General features: G+C 47.4%; 1 protein-coding gene across 1 annotated transcript in view; it reads left to right on the top strand.

Annotated features, from left to right (window-relative positions):
• The first annotated feature begins 12,346 nt into the window (after window positions 1-12,346).
• CLIC6 (chloride intracellular channel 6) overlaps window positions 12,347-20,639 on the top strand; it is a 46,978-nt gene continuing 38,685 nt past the window's right edge. The window contains exon 1 of the mRNA XM_060235133.1: window positions 12,347-12,491. The gene's annotated coding sequence lies outside the window, so the exon portion shown is untranslated. The remainder of the gene's footprint in view (window positions 12,492-20,639) is intronic.

Raw genomic sequence — 20,639 nt, 5'->3', positions numbered from 1 at the left:
AGGGAACAAAGCAATCAGCACCTTCCCATGAATCCTTCTCCGGGAGGATGAGCCATCTGGGCATTGCAAGGCCGAATGCCTGATAACGCCCTGGGAATGTATGTAGTTTTGATATTCTATGTGTGAATGTTCCCCTGCTTCCCCTCCCCGTAGGAATCCCTTTGAAGTGTATCTTAAAAGTTGTGTATCAATGTATTGGTTTCATTCTTTTCAAGCAACAGCTTGAGCCAAAGTCTTTGTATCAACTTCAACTCATCATTGAACCCACATGCTTGACATTTTGAGAAGAATCCTTTTTTGAAGCTTAACCGCCCTGGCTACTTTATAACCGAATGGCTGAAAAGATTCCAGGAGGCGGTGAGTTTCACAAACCTGAAGACGGGGCGCCCGTACCGTGGCATGTACTGGATGCCTGGAGAGGACCAGGCTCGCCTCTCCAGATCCAACAGTTCCTGGTCACCGCCCCCCCGGGAGTGGCAGCCGCAGACCTCCACCACCACGATGGACGAGGCACCGGTACGGAGAAAGGCCATCCTAACCAGACACGTGCGCCGGGTGACGATGGCCAATGAAGGGGGTGATAAGCTGGAACCGGTGGAGCCGGAGAAGATCGATACCATCGTGGTTGCTCCCCTGCCAGATGGCGATCCTGATCCGGGGGAGAGGGATCCGGAGGCCCCGGCCCTGAAGGAGGAGGAAGATGAGGTGGCCCGCGAGTTCCGTGCGATGGTCCGCAAAGAGGTGGAGGACATGGCCAAGTGACTGCGGGACGAGATGCAGGCGATGACCACTCGGATGGCGAGGGAGATCACCAGGGAGATCACACGGTCCTTGGGACTGCCCGGACTCCGGAGGGTTCATCTACCCCCTCTGAGCAGGCAGCCTGCAGCCCCGGGGGCACCGGCCGCTCCACCACCTGCAGGACCGGCACCTAGACCGGCAGCACTTCCGGCGCCCAGGGAAGGGGACCATGGGCAGGAGCTGGATGCCACGTTTGACGGGGACCCGGAGGAGGTGGAATACTTTATGATCCAGGCCAACAGCTACATGCACTACTGGGGAAACACGTTCCCCGATGAATTTAGTCGAGTGGACTACCTGGGATCGAAACTGAAGGGGGCCGCCAAGAGATGGTACGTGAGCCTGTACGAAGCCATGAGCCCGGAACTGGACTATGTTGCTATGTTTCTCCAGGCTTTGATGGCCCAGTATGAAGACCCCCTCCAAGAGACCTGGGCGTTGGCGGCCTTGCGTGACATGCAGCAAGGATCAAAGTCGATTTGAGAGTACGCTGCGGAGTTCTGGGCCAACGCCGCGAAGGTGAGAGGGTGGAGTGAGATTATGAAGATCGAGCATTTCACCAGGGGGCTGAATGCTGGCATACTGGATTGAGCCCTTACCCAAGCCAGACCTAACACACTGGTGGGATGGATCCAACTGGTGGGCGAGGTTGAGACCAACATGAAACGGGTGGCCATGCAGCGCCAGCAGCAGAGCGGCAAGGGGAGCCGAGATCCAAAGACAGGGGCCAAACTGGAGGTGAAGAAAGTCCAAGGAGGAGGCGGCGGCAGCGGGAAGGCTGCGGGGTCCCGCAAGTGTTTTCGATGCAGGGACCCTACCCATCTGGCCAGCAATTGCCCTAACCCTCCTCGGGCACCTCTGAGTGCGCCCAAGCCGGGCACCACAGTGCCAAAGAAAACACCGAGATGCCCTAAGGAAGCGGCGAAAGGCAACACTGCAACCACCAGGGAGCCGGAGGACAACACCCTCATCGCTGACGCGCTGAGTGAGCTGGTGTGGATGGACAAGCTGTCGGGAAATGAGGACGACCTGCTCTAAGGGGTGCCAACCAGCAGGTCGCGGAGGAACCGGCACCACTCAGGGTGAGAGTAACAGGGTCGCTGTATTTTGTACCAGTGAAACTGTTGAACAGTAAACTCAAAAGATGTGTACAGGTGACAGCCCTGATTGATTCAGGATGCAATCGGGACTGAATAATAATAATAAGCTTTTATTTATATCCTGCCCTCCCCGCCGAGGCAGGCTCAGGACGGCTCACAAGACATGGAGTGTACCATGATTATAATAAATACAATTATACAATAAGATACAATTAAAACACATTAGATAAATAAATGAATTAAAACCACTACAAATTAAAAAGGTGCTACAGTACAGTATATATATATATATATATATATATATATATATATATATATATATATATATATATATATATATATATATATATATCCAGATGGTTAGATGTCACTTTCAGGATTCCGTCTTATAGGCCAGTTGAAAAAGGACAGTTTTACAAGCCTTGTGGAACTGATTAAAGTCCCGCAGGGACTTAATCACCCCCAAGTTGGTGGACACCTTGGGGTTGGCCACTACGGCCCTGCCCTTTTCCAAACAATTTGAACAAATGGACGGGTCAGTGATGCGGGGAGAGCCCTGTGAGCTAGAGACTCAGTTGGTGCCCGTGGGGATCGAAGGGCATTGGGACCAAGAAACGTTTGTAATTGCCCCCTCTTGGTCCATATGATGTAGTCCTGGGAGTGGGGTGGTTGGCTAAACACGAACCAAGCATCCGATGGGGGGATCAAACCATAAAGTTTGTTGACCCACTGTGTAAGTCCCACCTTTGGAGTCTGGACTGGGGCCCACAGCCCCCTCCTATGAAGGAGAAGGTCTGTTTGACAATGGAAGAGGTCCCAGCTGTTCCTAAGGGATACCGGGACTTGATGGGGGTGTTTAGTGAGCAGGGAGCGGACGAACTCCCCCCCCCCCCACAGGAGCACCGACTGCGCTATCGAACTGATACCAGGGCAGTCGCTGCCTAAAGCTAAACTATACTCCATGGGCTGGGCAGAGAAAGTGGAGTTACGGAAATTTCTAGACCGTAATTTGAAACAGGGTTTTATCAAACCGGCGATGGCTCCCCCTGCCGCCCCCGTTTTATTTAGGAAAAAGAAGGACGGCATGCTCAGGCTTTGTACGGACTTTCGTGGGATTAATGGGATTTCGACATCAAATGCCTATCCCATCCCCTCAACAAAGACTTGTTAAGCACGGTGTCTGAAGGAAAGATTTTCACCAAACTGGACTTAAGGGATGTGTACTTTAGAGTACGCATAAAGTAGGGGGATGAATGGAAGACGGCTTTTAATACCCCCATGGGACAATTTGAGTATTTAGTGATGCTGTTTGGACTACAGGGAGCGCCGGGGGTGTTCATGGATTTTATCAATGATGTATTGCGGAAATTTTTGTTCAAGGGGGTGGTGGTGTACCTGGATGACATCATTATTTATTCACAGGATGAAAAGTCTCATGTAAACATGGTGAGGGAAGTATTGAGCACCTTATTGGAGCATAAGTTATACGCCAACTGTCCAAGTGTGAGTTCCACAAGACCGAGTTAGATTACCTAGGGTTTCGGGTGTTCGCACAGGGGCTGGCTATGGATCCGGCAAAGGTACAAGCCGTATTGGATTGGGCTCCCCCGAGGACATGTAGACAGCTACAATCTTTCCTCGGGTTTGCAAATTTCTACAGAAACTTCATTGCGGGGTTCGTCCAAATTATGCTCCCCCTCACAGAGTTGTTAAAAACAAGGGGGAAGGGACCCAAGGCAAAGCGGCTGGGGGCCCGTCTAAATTGGACACCGAAATGCCAAGAGGTGTTCGACAAACTCAAGCGGCTATTTACTAGCAAACCGGTCTTGAGTCACCCTAACGAGTTGCGGCCCTTATTTGTGCAATGTGACGCCTCTGATGTGGCCATAGGAGCCATTCTCATGCAGAAAGACGATGAGGGAAGGCTGAGACCCTGCGCATATATTTCCAAGAAGTTCTCGGCAGAGCAGAGGAACTGGTCGGTGTGGGATAAAGAGGCATTTGCTGTAACTTATGCTGGCGGTTGTGGTTAGAGGGGGCCAAAATCCCTTTCGAGATCTGGACGGACCATAAGAACCTCGAGGCTCTCACTGGCCGGAGAAAACTGAGCAAAAAGCAGATCAGGTGGGCGAGGTTTTTCTCCAAGTTTGACTTTGTGCTGAAGCATATTCCCGGAACCAAGAATTTCTTGGCTGACGCCCTCTTGTTAAGCCAAATGCCCTCAAAACGAGGTTGGGGAATTAGTTAGGTGGACACCCGGCTTAATAGGAATCTTTTTACCAAATGTATACCAGGCTCAACCATCCAGATAGTAAATGCTCAATAAAAGGACTCTAATTTAATAAAATCAATTGTAATTTATTTGGAATAATAGTTCTTTCACACAAGACAAAACACAAAACAATCACACATTCACACAGGTCTAGGAAATATAGATAGATCGATAGGGGAACATATATGGATAAACAGACAGGGCGATATTTACCATCGTAGTCTTCCAGGAAGGTTTCCAATGGCGACATAAGAGGACAGGGGAAATGGACCCAAAACTGTGGCCAGAATTGGGGATGGATCTAGACAGCGGAACTGGGATACTGTTAGATGCACACATGAGTGGAGTTGGGTCAGAGGTTAAATAGGCTCTCTTAGACCCTCAGGGGCTGGGAGGTCTTGGGGAGGGGCAAGGGGGAGGCTCTGTGATGACCAAGGAGGCTGGACATTAGCAGAGCCAATGGTGAGTTCTTGCTGACACCTAATTGGATGCCAGTTTGGGCCAATGAACTTCACCTTAGTCCTGTGAACCTGGAAATTTCCAAGTTGCAACATGGCCTGAGGCGGCTCCAAGGAGTTAGACTGGGGTAAGAATGGGAATGGCTGGATACTTAAGTTTAAATGGGATTATCTGGGAAGGTGACAATAGGGAATCGAATACTGGCCTAGGTATCCCCGGTGTAGACAAAAGAGTTGACAATGACAGGAGATGTTCTTCTTCTTATCCCATCATCTTATGGGCAGGAAACATTGTTTAAGGTTCTGCTAAACAATCAGGACTAACAGTTGAGCTATTAATCCATTCATGGGGCAAATGGGTTGCTTGCAGGCTCAGGGTGTGTACGTGTGACTTTCCCACTAAGAAGGAATGAGTCCAGCCTGGCAGGGTATGCTTGGATCAGGAAAGCAAGATGGATTCTGGTGGTGTAAAGCCTTTGGTTCATGGAGACAGGCTGGAAACATGGTGGCCTGGCTTCTTCCACTGCAGCGGCCAAGACTGGGCACACAAGGAGCAGCTGGAGCATGTCTGTAGTTCTGGCTAACACCCTTCAGAGATGTAGAATGCTGCTGCAAAGCTGAGGCTTATAGTATCCACATAAGCCTTAGAAACTGTAAGCAAAGTCCACTTCTTAGAGCAGATGTGTGAGAGTCAAAACTCCAGGCACCCTGGCAACCATACTGGTGATCATGATGTCCATATGTACGAAAAGTAGGGGGCTTTTCCTCACACTCTCTCACCTACCACAGCACAACAGCCAAAAGGAGGAGGTAGTAGACTCTCTGGTTCCCCCCTCCCAAGTGGTTGCAGTAGTGATGACACGGTCTCAGACCAAGTGTAAACGGGAGGGATGGGGAAATGAACGGATGGCTTTGGAGACCGAAAAGGAGGGTGACGACCGGCCGGGGGAAATTCAGAAGAAAGAGGATGGGTTGTGGTATCGGGGGGAGAAGCTGTATGTCCCCAAAACCATGAGAGCAGAGGTCTTACGATTTTGCCACTCAAACAAACTGGCCGGTCATTTTGGGTACGTGAAGATACTCCATCTGATTAGTAGGCAGTTCTGGTGGCCCTCCCTAAAGAAAGATGTGTCTGAGTTTGTGGCCTCCTGCCCCATCTGCATAATGGTGAAAAGGAGGGGGGGGGAAGCCACCTGGACTACTAAAACCACTGGAGACAGCTACACGACCCTGGTCGGTAGTCTCAATGGACTTTATTGTTGAACTGCCCCCATCACATGGCAAGACCATAATTCTGGTGGTAGTAGACACTTTCTCCAAACAAGCCCACTTCGTTCCTTGTGCACAATTACCAACAGCAAAAAAGCTGGCCTATCTATTTTTTCATCACGTTGTTAAACTCCACTCATTCCCGGACAAGGTAATTAGCGACAGGGGCCCACAATTCGTTGCCAACTTCTGGCGGGAGTTTTGTAAATTATTGGGGATGGAGCAAGGCTTGAGTTCCGCCTACCACCCTCAAACCAACGGGCAGACGGAACGCGTAAACGCCTTGCTAGAACAATACCTATGATGCTATGTAAATCATTAGCAGTCAAATTGGGTGGACTTGCTCCCATTCGCTGAATATGGTTACAATAACAGTGTGCACAGTTCCACCAAAACCTCCCCATTTCAAATCATAAACAGGTACGAAGGAAGACCTGTCCCGACACTACCAGGGGGGGAGCAAGTAAAGGAGCCCAGCTCATTTGAGCAGTGGTGGGGAAAACTGAGTGAGGGTTGGAAAGGGATTCAATAGAACCTGGAGTCTGCCAAAGAGGTGTACAAAAAACAGTACAAGTCCCATGTGCCTGCTTGGGACTTCAAGGTGGGGGATTCAGTATTCGTGTCAACAAAAAACCCGCCATTGAATCAGCCCTCCAAAAAATTGGCTTACCGATATCTAGGCCCCTTTAAGATCAAAAGGGTGATTAACAAGGTGACTGTAGAATTGGAACTACCTAAAATGTTTAGTAAAGTACACCCTGTCTTTCATTGCAGTCTGCTCCGAAGAGACCCCGGTGCTTCTCTTTGGCACCCTCGACTGACAGCTCCGCATCCTATCCAGACTGGGAATCAGAGTCACCATGAGGTCCAGGAGATTCTGGACTCAAAAATGAAACAGGGGACATTATATTACTTGATCAAATGGAAACACTTTTCTCCTAGTGAAAATGAATGGGTAGCACAAAAGGATGTATTAGCCCCAGATTTGGTCAATAAGTTTCACAGAAAATTCCCTCAAAGACTGAGGGGTTAAATTTTTTTTGGGGGGGGGACAATATGTCAAGCATGGCTAATTCTGATCAATAACTGATGGTTTTAGGGCCTGGCTAAAAGCAGGCCTGGGTAAGATCCCAGAGAACCAAATGCTGTTAGTTTATTATTCTTTCCTGGCTCCTCTCTTGTTTTATGACTGTTAATTAGAGGGAACAAAGCAATCAGCACCTTCCCATGAATCCTTCTCTGAGAGGATGAGCCATCTGAGCATTGCAAGGCCGAATGCCTGATAATGCCCTGGGAATGTATGTAGTTTTGATATTCTATGTGTGAATGTTCCCCTGCTTCCCCTCCCCTTTGAAGTGTATCTTAAAATTTGTGTATCAATGTATTGGTTTCATTCTTCTCAAGCAACGGCTTGAGCCAAAGTATCGGTCTGTCAATAAACGTAGTCTTTGTATCAACTTCGACTCATTATTGAACCTGCATGCTTGACAGGTGCTTTTTCTGCTGACATGCTTAGCCCCACTTAGTGAAATCTACTGGGGACCCCAAGTGCACAGAAAGGTTTAGAGCAGTGGTGAAAGAAATCTTGGGCCATGTCTGACTGAACATAGTTTAGAGCACACCTGAAAGCCTACTCTGTCATGGTGGTGGAAATAGAGAAATACAACCATAGAAATTATGCTGTAAGAGGCTCTTTGCAAGCTGGCCTTCAAAAACAAATAGAGCCCTCTACAGCTCATTATAACCAGTTTGAAGATTAAATCCTTTGCATTCAATCTGACTTGGATTCCTCTTCACGAAAGCAACTGAATTCCTGAGGTTTGTTTTTCAGGTTTGTATAGATAATCTTCAATTAATTCATCTCGAATATGTGGATAAGATGTTTGGAAGGGTGAGGCTATCACATGCTCATTAGACCAATGTCTTTCATGAAGTGAGATCAGGCAGGGAGGGTCTGACCGACTAGATGGTGCAGTTAGCAGCCCTTCACTGCTAACAATACCTTAAAAAGGCACAATACCTTAAAAAGGCTGATAGGATTCTGACCCCTCTTGAAGAGGACTTCATTAGATAGCTCAAACTAAAAAAATTATAAACCAATATCCAAGCTCCCTTTTGTGGAAGGTTTTGGATAGAGTGGTGGCAAAGCCACTCCAGAAACTCCTTTTCAGTCTGTATTCAGACTCAGTAATAGCACAAAGACTGCTTTGGTTGTCCTGTGAGATGACCTACACTGATCAATTGATGGGAGGAGTCTTTCCCTGTTAGTCCTTCTGGACCTCTAAGTGACATTCAGACATGGTATCCTTCTGGTACATTTAACTAATGTGGGACTGGGAGGTTGAATATTGCACTGGTTCCATTCCTTCTTGAAAGGCAGGCACTGGAAAATGTTTGGGGGACATCTCAGCCCTACAGCTGGTAGTTTATAAGGTACTTCAGAGTTTACTCAGTCTCTGATGCTTCTCAGTATCAACATGAAACTGCAGGGAGGGATTATCTGGAAATATGAACCACATAGTCATTAGTATGCAGATGACATACTCCTCTAATCTCTCTTTTACACCAAAATCCAGGTTAATCTGGATTGGACAGGAGTATATACTGGATGGGGTTACACTCACCCTAGAAACTGAGTATGCAGTTTGGCGGTACTTCTAGATTTTACATTGAAGTCAAGTTTCAGAAGTTGCCAAAACATGTTCTAGCAACTGAGGCTAGTTTGCTAGGTGCAACTTTTTCTAGAAAAAAATGAACTGGTTACAATTACAAATGCCTTGAAACATCAACTTGACTACTGTAACACAGTGTAGGTAGGACTGCCCATGAAGATGGCTTAGAAACTTAAATTGGTTCAAAATGCAGAAGTGTCCTTATAGGCACTTGCAAGCATGACCATATTTAAACCATTCACTGGGTTCCAGTCGGTTGCTAGGCTCAATACAAGGTACAGTTTTTAAATATTTGAATCCCTACATGGCTTAGGCCCAGAATACCAGAAGGGGTGCTGCTTTGTGTATCAACTAACCTGGATTCTTCTGGCTATTCTTCTGGGAATGAAGCTCAGCAGATTTAAGGGTGGTGGGAATCTGAGGGAGGGCTTTTTCAACTGCCCTTGACTTGGAACCAGCCCTGTAGCCAGAAAATTTTGGGTGGAGGGGCCCTGGAGAAAAAAAAAATTGGTGTGGGGGCACCCCCATGGGGCTTGGCTGATTCTTTCCTCTCTCTCTGGCTGTAGCTCTCTTGCTTTTCCCTGTCACTGTCACTCTTCTGCTTTCTCTCTCGTTGCCACTCTCTCACTCTCCTCTCTCCCAGTCACTTTTCTCACTTGCGTGTGCGCTGGGCAGGGAGGGACAAGAAATATCCTGCTGCTTGGCACAGCCAGGGCTGTGGAAAAGGCACAGCCAGGGCTGCCCCAGGCAAACTGCCGCCCCTGCCCTCCAGTGGGGGAGGGCCCCCAGCGCTTGGCCAAATGGGGCTCTGTTTGCAGGGAGGGCTCCGAGGAGCCCTCCATGCAAATGCCCCCCCCCCGACTCAACCCTCCCATGGTGCAGGAAGGCCAAGCGGGGCCAGATGGCCCTGTTTGCATGGCCGTTTGTGCAACCCCCCCATCCCCGCTTGACCGTCTCACATCATGGGAAGGCCAAGCGGGGCCAGATGACCTTGTTTCCACAGAGGGCTCCTCTTGAGGGAGGGTTGCCTGGGGGGGGAGGGTTGCCCGTAGCCAATGGAGGGGCCCTACAGAGGGAAGGGGGGGTTTAATAGAGCAGCCAGGCCCCGGGTCCCCTGTAGCTACGGGCGTGCTTTGAACTCTGCCCTGCAAGAATGGCTGCTTGCATAAAGGCCTTCAGGATAGGTTTGAAGACTTATACTTTGAGTTAGATCAATAAGAATGGTGTCTCAGGGAGTAGTATTAGTAATCATACTCTATTGATTTTATGTTATTGTGTTGATTTTGGTATGCATTGATCTTACCAGATTGCAGTTCTGTTCCAAAGAACTGAGAAGTGGAGAAAGGTAGTCATCTGTGTGGTGTTTCCCAGAATAAATCTGTACCTACACAAGGAGGAAGCAGGCTTCATTCACAGAGATGAAGAATTAGTACATGTCAGTCACAAGGTACAGAGATAATGTATTTGCTTTTACTTTACTTTGCCTTGATTTAGTCTATGGTTCTGACTGCATTTCACTTTTTGAAGAAGAAACCCTTCTTTGTTTCAGAGCCTGGAGTTGCATCTTTTATTGCACCTCATTGTCTTGTAGCACGTGTATTCTTCTTAGTAATGCACCATCTGCATCTCTATCTCCCCAGGGAGATAGATTATACTGTTTGGCATTTATGATGGTAGAGATGAAAAAGGTTTGAAACAGGTACAGCTAAAAGATTTATCAAACATTCAGATGATCACAAAGTCCCTGTTAAACTGAGTGACTCAGTAATCAGTGTTTGAGATGCCAAAACGGCAATATGAATGCTGTTCCACTAATCTTACATTTGCCAGCAATCTATGCCTTCACACTAACACAGCCGGTACTGTAAACATACAAGTGATTCATACTATCAAGTTGGTGCTATATGCACCTGAAGTCACCTATACAGAAGAGCACCCCCCACTCTTTGTTACTAAATTACCGCTACCCTGTTCTGTCTGGCATTGCAAAGATCTTTCCTTTTGCAATTATGAGTCTAAAGCACATATTTTGATTGAATGTGGGTTGGGTGTGTTGACTGCAGTTATTACAATGCTACCCCAAGGAGGTTGCACAATGGGCACAGACTTGCGTTAACTGAGTTTGTGCAAGTAAGTATATTGAACCCACCATGACAGCATGCCACATGGATTCGTTGTAACCCAGTTTCTACCAGGAGAAAATGGCTGCCTCTGTCTTCAGCTTGGTGGAACTAGGCAAAACCGTTCAGCGAAGGTGGTGGCAGGGAAGGGGTGATACTAGCATTCACAAGGCATGAGAAACATTTGGTAAGAAAGAATAGCTTAGAAAGCTCTAGAAGAGTTGCTGCACTAACTCTGTGTCCTAGTTTTGCCCATCTGCTCCCTTTTGGTCTTAGCCTTTCGCCACCTGTTCTCTCCTCTCTTTCCTTGGCATTGCTGTAATATCCTCCTTCGAATCCTCTTCACTTTCCACCTCCAGTTTTCTACCATCAGGTTAATGTCGCCATCCTTTTATTCCCCCTCCCCCTTAGCTCCGCGAGTAAAATACTCTCTTAATCGAGAAAGAAAAGGTGAAGGCAGTGGCTTCATCTGTTGCTTGAGAGCATGCGCGCTCTAGCTCAGCGTGCGCCCTGACGGGGAGTCGAATGTGACCCTTGGCGCTGAGCAAGTCCCAGACTTAATCCGACGGTGAGCGACGAGGGGGCGGTGTCGCCGCCATCCCTAGAGCGCGAGCTGAGCTGACCCGACCCACAGCGGAGCCGCCAAACAGCAGCAGGGCCCGTGGTCCGGAGAGCGCGCCTGTCACCTGCAGTCAGTGAGCCCTTTCCTTGAAGAGGTCAGCATGGCAGAGGCAAGGGGGTCGCCGGCGCCGGACGCCGAAGAGATGCTGGGAAAAGGCGGGAATGAGAGCGGCGAGGCGGTGGAGGACGAGGGGAAAGAGGAAGAGGCGGCGGAGGAGCTAACCGCAGCAGCCTCCAGCCTCGCGCTTGAAGAAGAAATTCAAAAAGACGGCGAAGTTGGGAGCCCCGAAACGAGCGCCGGCAGCCACCAATGGGAAGTCGAAGAACAGCTTCTGAGCCCTGAGAGCGAGACGGAGAAGACTTCTGCCGCCTGCCCTGAGCAGGACGGAGGGCTGAGCATAGCGCCTGAACGGGAAGCGGGGAGCCCCGAGGCAACTGAAAGCGCAGGAGGCCAGACGACCCCCACAGCGGAGGGCGAAGAGGAGGGCCGGGGGAGTCCCGCGGCAGCGCGCCAAGAGCTAGACGAGCCCAGGACAGCGGCGGGGCACAGCCTGGAGGGCAGCTCGGAAGGAGAGGTCGACGAGGGCAGAGGAGCCCCAGAGGAGCCCGACGGAGAGAAGGAAGAGGTGGGTGACGGAGGGAGGCCTCCCGAAGCAGAGGAGTCCTCGGAGGCAGTGCGCACTGAGCAAGAGCTGGCGGAGGCTGCCGGCGGGAGAGAAGAGCCCAGCAAGTGGAGCGGGGCAACGATGGGGTGGGAACAGGAGGCCGCAGCCGAGGTTGCCGCAGCAGAAGAGCCGCCGAGGAGGGCAGAAAGCCCGTCGAGACCACCCAGACCGGGAGAAGGCGCTAGAGAGGAGACAAGCGCCGCCGCCGGGCGAGATGGACTGGGAGAAGGAGGGGAGGCGGCAGAAGAGGTCGGCGTCGAGGGAAGCGCAGCGGGGACACAGCTTGAGGGGGAGTCAGCCAGCAGCAGCAGCCCCGGGGTGGCGAAGCCTCTGACGGAGGGGGAGCGCAGGAAGCCCCTCGAGGAGGAGCCTGCAGAAGGGGAAGCTGAGCCGGCTGCGGGGGTCAACGGCGTGCGGGGAGGGGAAGAGGAGGAAGCGGCGCCAGGTGGAGGCCTCTCATTTGTGGCCTCGGGAGGAGAGAAGCAAGAGCACGACATCTCGCTCTTCGTCAAGGTAGGGTGCGTGCCTCCGCTTGGCAGGCATGCATTTTGCCTGGTCGAAGTTAGCTGGAGCCTCTTCACATTGCCCTAGGGAAGGAGAGGAAACATCCAGCAGGTTGTTACCTTCGCTAGGAGGGCAGCCGGGTAGTTTACAGTGGAATCCTCTTGATATGTTCACCAGAGAGAAGTCAGTGAAGGCTTCCATTGATTTTAAATCTGGTATGGAAAGTTTGCAAACTTTACAAAGCTCCTGAATCGGCCTTAAAAACTGCCACATTCTTTCTGATCTAGGGAAATTGGTTCCTTTCCATTCTTTCTCCATAGTCCATACAGGAAGATTACTTGCAGTTATAAGCTACCAAAATCCTTTTGTTATTATAAAGTACATTTGCTGAGCTAGCACTGATTAAATGTACCAGATGAAAATCCATTTTTAATAAGACAATTTCATTATTGAACAATGTAAATATGCTTTTGTCTTTTAATTCTTTTATTATTAAACACAAGCATATTATAGAATTGTGTCTCCTGCTAAAAAGCATCACCCTGTCTACAACTTGTAGCTTTCACAGGTAATGTTTGTAACAACAAATAGTCATGCGGACATATTTAAGTCACTTTGGAAATACATGTCTTCTGGAAACAAGATGCAGCAGAACCAATAAAGTATCTGTAAAGTTAGTCATTGTAATGAAAAGCTAGATTCAGGTGGGTAGCCATGTTTGTCTGAAGTAGCAGAACAAAATTTGAGTCTAGTGGCATCTTTAAGACCATTAAAGTTTTATTCAAGGTATAAGCTTTTGTGTGCACACACACTTCCTCAGATACGATGAAATGGAAATTAAGCAGTCCATACATAGATAGAGGGTGAGCAGTAAATTAGCATGCAACATAATTAAGATGCTTAACAGATTCAAGGAGCAAACAGGAATAACAAGCATAATTTATATGGTTACCATTTGTTTGGGTTTAATTCGGGGGAGAAACATAGTGAAGGAAATAAATATGTCAAAATTAGAGATTGATTGGCAAATGTATCCTTAATTGACATCAAGATGTATCCTTAATCACAAGATTGAGAAACTGAAGAGGGACCCCTGAATAATTATGAACACCTCTATAATAATAATAATTGAAAATATGGTTTTGCCTTTTAACAGCAAAGAGAATATCTGATGCAATATTTGAAGAGCTGTAATTGTTAGAAAAGCAGGCAGCTCAAATGGGTGTGTACTGATAAAGAGGCCCTCTAGAGAAGCTTCTTGCCGAAAGTTGATAAGAACCCAGGCAGGCCTTCAGTGAGTGTGAGTCACAGATGTATATTGGTGGCAGACACTCCTTTAAGGAAGCTCCTTGTTGAATAAAGATAAGCAGACATTGGAGAACTACCAGGGAGAAGGGAAGGGGGTAAGTGAATCAGAAAATGTGTAAGGGGGCAGGCTGCAGACTCCTTTTTGCTTAAAGCTGATGGTTTGAGAGGGGTCCGGGGTTCATTATTTTGGGGAGCCTATATGCTCAAATGAACCTGCTTTGATGTCAAAGTAAAATACCTCATTTCAAACCAAGCAATGTCTTGTTATTTTTCTGCTACAAAACCTGTAGGAGAACACTTCACCCTTCCAGGACATTCAATGGGTAATGTCAAAGTAGCTATTTTATTGCAAAGGAACTTCAGGAACAGACTAGAAAGGGAAACTGTTGAGTTGCAAGTTATTACAATGGTCAAAACAATGGAATCTCCAGGACTTAACAGGGATATTGGTTTCTTATCTAACTACATATGCTAACTTCATTTACCTGTTACATATGTATTCTCACCAATTTCCCAGAAGGGCCATATGTCCTCTTTATTTTATTTTATTTCTTATTTGAATAACAGATTTGAATACTAGATTGTAATATAATGAATAGTAGAATGTAATACAATTTGGAATGGTAGATTGGAATGCATTTCTCTGGTCTGGGGACAGTCACCCCACTTCAAAGTAGAAGATGCTGTTAAGGTCACCTCCATGCTTGAGAAAGGAGGTTAATCCTTATATTTTATTTATGAAATTTATACCGTGTCTTTCTGCCCTCATTAGGGCCAGCAAGGTGACTAACAGATTAAAAACATACCATATAAAAACTTATCTGAAAAACCATTAAAACCAAACAAAAACTCATAATTAAAACCAAGATGAAAATTTACATTTAAAAAAACATAGAAACAATTCAGAACAGGCCAGGAAGGATGGATCATTGAGGGAACACCAGACAAAATAAGGAAGTCTTTACCCATTGGTGGAAGACTGCAAAAGAAGGAAATGGACAAGTCTCCCTGAGGAGAGAGTTCCAGAGTTTTGGTGCCATGACTGGGAAGAATCTCTTCTAGGTTGCTGCCTGCCCAATCACAGAAGGCAGTGACATTCTGAGCAGGGACTCAGAAAATGACCATAGTGGTTAGAGGTAGTTCTTCAGGTAGGTTGGTCCCAGACTGTATAGAACTGCAAAGGTCAAAGCCAGCACATTGAATTGTGCTTAGGAACAAATTGGGGGCCAGTATAGATGGGCCAAGACTGGAGTGATATGGTCTTTAATGACCCACTCTTAGTTGCAACATTCTGCATCAACTGAAGTTTCTGAACACTTTTCAAGGGCAATCCCAACTAATATGCACCACAGTAATCTAATCTAGATGTAGATTACCTGAATGGCCAGATCTTTTCTACCTTGGAAAGGCCCCAGCTTGCTAACCAGTTGAAGCTGATGAGAAGGCACTCTTGGCCACAGCTCCTACCTACTTGTCCAATGAGTTCAAAACACTCCACAACTACAGACCATTCCAGAGCAGTGCAACCCAGTGGGTGACACTTTTAAGTACTTGGTGCGATGTTCTGCTCTTCAGCAGCACTTCTGTCTTGTTATATTTAAACATCAGTTTATTAGTTCTCATCCATTCAAAAACTGCTGCCAGGTAGCTGTTGTTCATGGTTTCTGCAGCCTGTTAGGATTAGCCAGAAATGCCGGGTAGAGTTGAGTGTCATCTACATCTTGGTATCAGTTCAGCCCAGATCTTTAGATGACTTTAGCCAGTAATTTCATGTAGATGTTAAAAAGAACAGAGAACAAGATGGAGCCTTGCAGGACCCCAAAGGTTCATAATAATTTATAAAATACATAACATGTAGTATGTACTGTTCATTAATTAAAAACAATATGTTGTTTGTAGTGTTACAGTATAAATTGTGTGATTTGTCTGGTTCTTCTGCATCCTACATGGAACATAGGTTGGAATTATACAGTATATACATATATAGAGAGATATTTGTGCTTTTGTAATACCTACTTATTATATGGACCCATAATTATACAATAATTACCTTTTTAATTAATCAGAAATTTAGATGTGCCTGTGGAGTAATCTAGGAATGCCAATGCTCCCATCCCTAAATGGCATTTCAAAGTTTAATTGGTCTAAGTGGTGAAATAGGGAGAATCATATGCTATTTTTATCTGATAAATCCAAACTCTCATACTCTGAGAACCATAGGCATGCATGAAATGGAGTCAGTATTGGGCAGAGATCCACAATCTGTGGCTGGGCTTGGTAGCCAGCTGATATTTTCTGCTATCTGACTGTGAACCTACCATTGCATTATCTGTAATAATATGATAATTTCTAACCTAATTGGACCTTGTACTTATTGTATTACTAAAAGGGGAAACTGTCTGGACTCATAGCATTATATGCATTCTCCTTTAGTTCAGTCAACATCACAGAAATGTAAAAATGTGAGGAGAAAATTGAAAAAGTGAGAATTTCCTCAGCCTCTTTAGAAGTTCAGGATAACATTATGGTAATCTTATACATTTCAGATTAGAAGCATCAAATTTTCTTCCAGTTATTATTCCTTTCTGAAGATTGAACAGAACAAAAAAATTAAGTAACAGAAGAAAGGACAGTTCCCTGTCACTGACACTGGTTCAGCAGAGAGTTTGGAAAAGCAATTCTAATATCAGTTTAAAGAAGGACTCTTGTTACATAGTGCAAAATCAGAGGCAAAATGTGGTGCTTTTTACTGTGCTGTTGGATGAGAAATGCTGTAATCTTTGCAAACTGTCTGGGTAGAGCTGCTAGACTCCTGGTGATAGTTGGAAATTTTCCAGAGCTACAACTGGTTTCCAAATGACAGAGATCAGTTCGCCTGGAGAAAATGGCTGCTTTGGAAGGTGGAGGGTATGGCACCTCCCTCAGGGGAGGGACGGTGGCTCAGTGGTAGAGCATCTGCTTGGGAAACAGAAGGTCCCAGGTTCAATCCCTGGCATCTCCAAAAAAGGGTCCAGGCAAATAGGTGTGAAAAACCTCAGCTTGAGACCCTGGAGAGCCGCTGCCAGTCTGAGAAGACAGTACTGACTTTGATGGACCAAGGGTCTGATTCAGTATAAGGCAGCTTCATATGTTCATATGTTCATATGTTCATCATTCTCTCCAGGCTCCGCCCCCCAAACCTCCAGGTATTTCCCAGCCTAGAGCTGGCAATGCTATGTTTAGGGCTCAAAGGAATATTAATTTATTTAGAATATTTCTATGCCCCCTCTTCAGAGTTCTGCTTGAGGTGCCTTAGTTAAAAACTACAGTATTAAAACACCAGTCATTAAAACACAAGCAGCATAAAACCTATCCTTAAAACAGAAGCAGACCATTAAAACCTTGATAAGATGAAACATCTATTTAAAAGCCTGAATAAAAAGATGTATTATAGCCTGCCGCCTAAAAGAAAGTAAAGGAAGAGCCTCAGTGGGAGGACATTCCTAAGGTGAGATGCCATCTCAAAATGCTCTGTCTGTAGTCACCATCTCCCTCACCTCTGAAGGTGAGGCACAGGGAGCAGGGGTAAAGAGACAGAGCCTCACTAGTGGGCTGAACAATATGGGAGGAGACAGTCTTTCAGGGACTTTGGTTCCAAGTTGTTAGGATAATAGAATACATTGATGTCGCTCCCTGGAACTGGTTAGAAGTACCGATTGGCTTCAACATTATGCATGCTAAATATGACAAATTTACCAAATTGAAGACTGTCTGCTACCTGCAAAACATATGTATATTGCCATCCTAAATAGGTTTTCTCAGAGTTAAATCCCATAGGTTCAGTGCAACTTTCTCTCAAGTAACTGTGATGTGGTAGCTAAAAAGGCATATGAGATTTTGGGCTGTATCAACAGAAGTATAGTGTCCAGGTCATGTGAAATGATGGTATTGCTTTACTCTGATCTGGCTAGATCTCACCTAGAGCATAGTCTTCAGTTTTGAGCACCACAATTTAAGAAGGCTATAGAAAAGTTGGAATGTGTCTGGAGGAGGGCAACAAAGATGTTGAGGAGTCTGGACACCAAGTCCTACAAGGAAAGGTTGAAGGAGCTGGGTATGTTCAGCCTGGAGAGGAGACAACTGAGAAGCGATATGATCTCCATCTTCAAGTCTTTGAAGGGCTGTCATATATAGGATGCTGTGGAGTTGTTTTCTGTTGCGCCAGAAGGTCAGACCAGAACCAGTGTGTTGAAATTAAATCAACAGTTGCACCAGTGCTTGGTTCTTGTGACCCCTTCTTATGCTCCCAGGGAAATGCTATTTGCCACTTTGGGGTCAGGCAGCATTTTTTCTCCAGACCAGATTTGCCAGGGTTTTTTTTTTCTTTTGCCATCTTCTGGGCATGGAGCAGGGGTCACTGGGTGTGTGTATAGGGAGGAGGTATTTGTGAATTTCCTGCATTGTGTATGGGGTTGGACTAGATGACCCTGGATGTCTTTTCCAACTCTACTATTCTATGATTCTAACTGTGCTCATAATTACAGCTTAGTTGAACTAAGTAGGGCTTATTTCTAAGTAAACATGTGGTAGGGATGGGCCCAGGGTGATAGCTGTTCCTTCTGTATGTGCTGCACAACCCAAGTCTAAACAATATAAAATGTTAGCATCTTTTTCGTGGTCTCTGTGCTTCACACTCATGGGATAGAGCGCCTTCGCCGATCCCCGAATCGGTACCGAAAAAGCCTGGGATTTTTTCGCGCTCGGTGCCAGTGGGCATGCGCAGGCATCCCAATGCGCATGCTCACCAGTGCCGGAGCGAGGATCCTGCCAGTTCCTTTCTGACCACTGCGCTGAGGGGCTCTCCTTTCGTGTCCCTGGTCAGTAAAGTAATTTTGGATTGCTTTTGCCTATTGTACATAGCCCGTTTGTTATTTTCTTAGTGTAGTTAGTTAGCTAGTAGTTAAGATAGTTAGTGTTGTTGTTTAAAAAAAAAGAGTTTGTTGGACTTGCCCTTCGGGGCTTAGTTTTCTCCCCTGTTTTTCCCCTCAGAGATTTTCCTAGTTGGGTTTTTTCCTGGGCGTCTATGGAAAGACGCTGGGGTTTTTTAAAGAGGTGCCGCTCCTGTGGGAAGAAGATTGCCCCCCCGACGGCCATTCCCTCTGTCTTCTCTGTTTGGGCGAGGGACATCGCGTTGATTCTTGCACCCATTGCCTGAGTTTCTCCAAGCAAACTCGGAAGAATCGAGCGGCGAGGCTTTCAGCGGCGCTAGTCAAGTCAGCACTTCGTCCTCAGAAAATGGCATCGGGCCCGTCGGTACCGATGGGAGAGGCCGAGGCTCCGGCGGTCACATCGGCTGAGGCTTCGCCGATCAGGACCGAGATGCCGGTCGAGCACGGGCGTTTTATTAAATGGCCCTCTGAAGGGTCTGTGGACACTCCAGCTAAGAAGCGTCGGGATGATTCGGGGACCCGATCATCCGCGCTGAAGAAGCTGAAATCGAAGGAGAGATCATCCCGCACCCCTTCGCGCGATGCTTCAACATCGACCGCTCCTCCAAGGAAGATCTTGGCTTCTCTGCGTCGTAGCCCTTCAGTGTCGAGAGGCAGTGCTTCGCAGCTGCGCCTATTGGCATCAGAGCAAGAGATCGACCTCACTCAACGCTCCCATTCTTCGGGATCCAGGCGTCGCAGCAAGAGCGACTCGGTCTCAGAGGTGGAGGTGCCAACGCCGATGGATTTTTTGGCACCAATGGATCAGGCGAGGGGTCAGAGAGAGTTGGAGCCGACTGCGGTAGCTCGTCGCTTCCCGCCACCTCCATCATGGGAAAAGCGTCAATGGCCTCCATATGCCTATCCCTATCCACCGTACCAATGGTATCCTCCACGGAAGTTTGTAGACTGGGACCAGCAGTCCGAGGCGTCCCATATGTCCCGGCTCTCTCAGCATTCCAGATGGCGTCCTTCGGCATCGATCTCCGTCCCACCCGACAGACGCGGAGTGGTGGTGGAAGAAGTCCAACCTTGGTCGTCGGTATCGATTCGGTCGCCTGTGAGAGAGTCAACGCTGGTGCTCTCGGAACACTCCCTGCGCAGAGAGTCTTCATCATCGGGCTCTGAGGGCGGTACTGACGAGCCGGATCGGGCCTTGGAGCCTTTGCCTGTGTTTCATACGGCTGAGGATCTTCCTATCACACCTTTGGAGGATCTGATATCGTATGGGGACCTGGTGAAGAGGATGGCACTCTCCCTTTCGCTTCTGGTGACCCAACCGCAACCTGTTGTAGACAACACCGTGTTTGACATTATGCAACGGGACACGTCTACAGTGGTTGCCCTACTGGTGACGAAGGTCATTCTTCAAGCCATGAAGGAGCCTTGGGCAAAGCCAGCGTTGACACCGGTGTCATCGAGGAGGCTGGACCATATGTACCTGGTCCAAGAGTTGGGAGCAGAGTTTCTCTTCACCCATCCAAAGCCTAATTCGGTGGTCGTTTCTTCCTCATCGAAGGCCTGAAAAACCCACTCTTCTCCACCAGATAAGGAGGGAAAGAAGCTGGACACCGTTGGGAGAAAATTCTATTCGGCTGGGGCCCTCAGAGTAAAGGTATCTAACTATGCTGCATGCATGACTTGATATCAATACTTGGTATGGGAACAACTTACCCCCCTTCTGTCTTCCCTGAGTGAAGAGAAGAGATCGGCTGCAAAGAAGTTGCAGGAGGAGGGCTTTGCTGTAGCCAAACAGCAATTGGCTGCAGCAAAGCATATGGTCGATGTCTCAGCAAAGACTATCACCTCTGCTGTTTGCCTCCGCTGCCACTCATGGCTTCGATCCACAGCCCTCCAGCAAGACACCGGGGCATTTGTGGAA

Source organism: Heteronotia binoei, chromosome 3 (assembly GCF_032191835.1).
Source record: "Heteronotia binoei isolate CCM8104 ecotype False Entrance Well chromosome 3, APGP_CSIRO_Hbin_v1, whole genome shotgun sequence".
NCBI lineage: Eukaryota > Metazoa > Chordata > Lepidosauria > Squamata > Gekkonidae > Heteronotia > Heteronotia binoei.
Note: the sequence above shows the minus strand (reverse complement) of the source record. Positions and strands in the feature narration are given on the sequence as shown.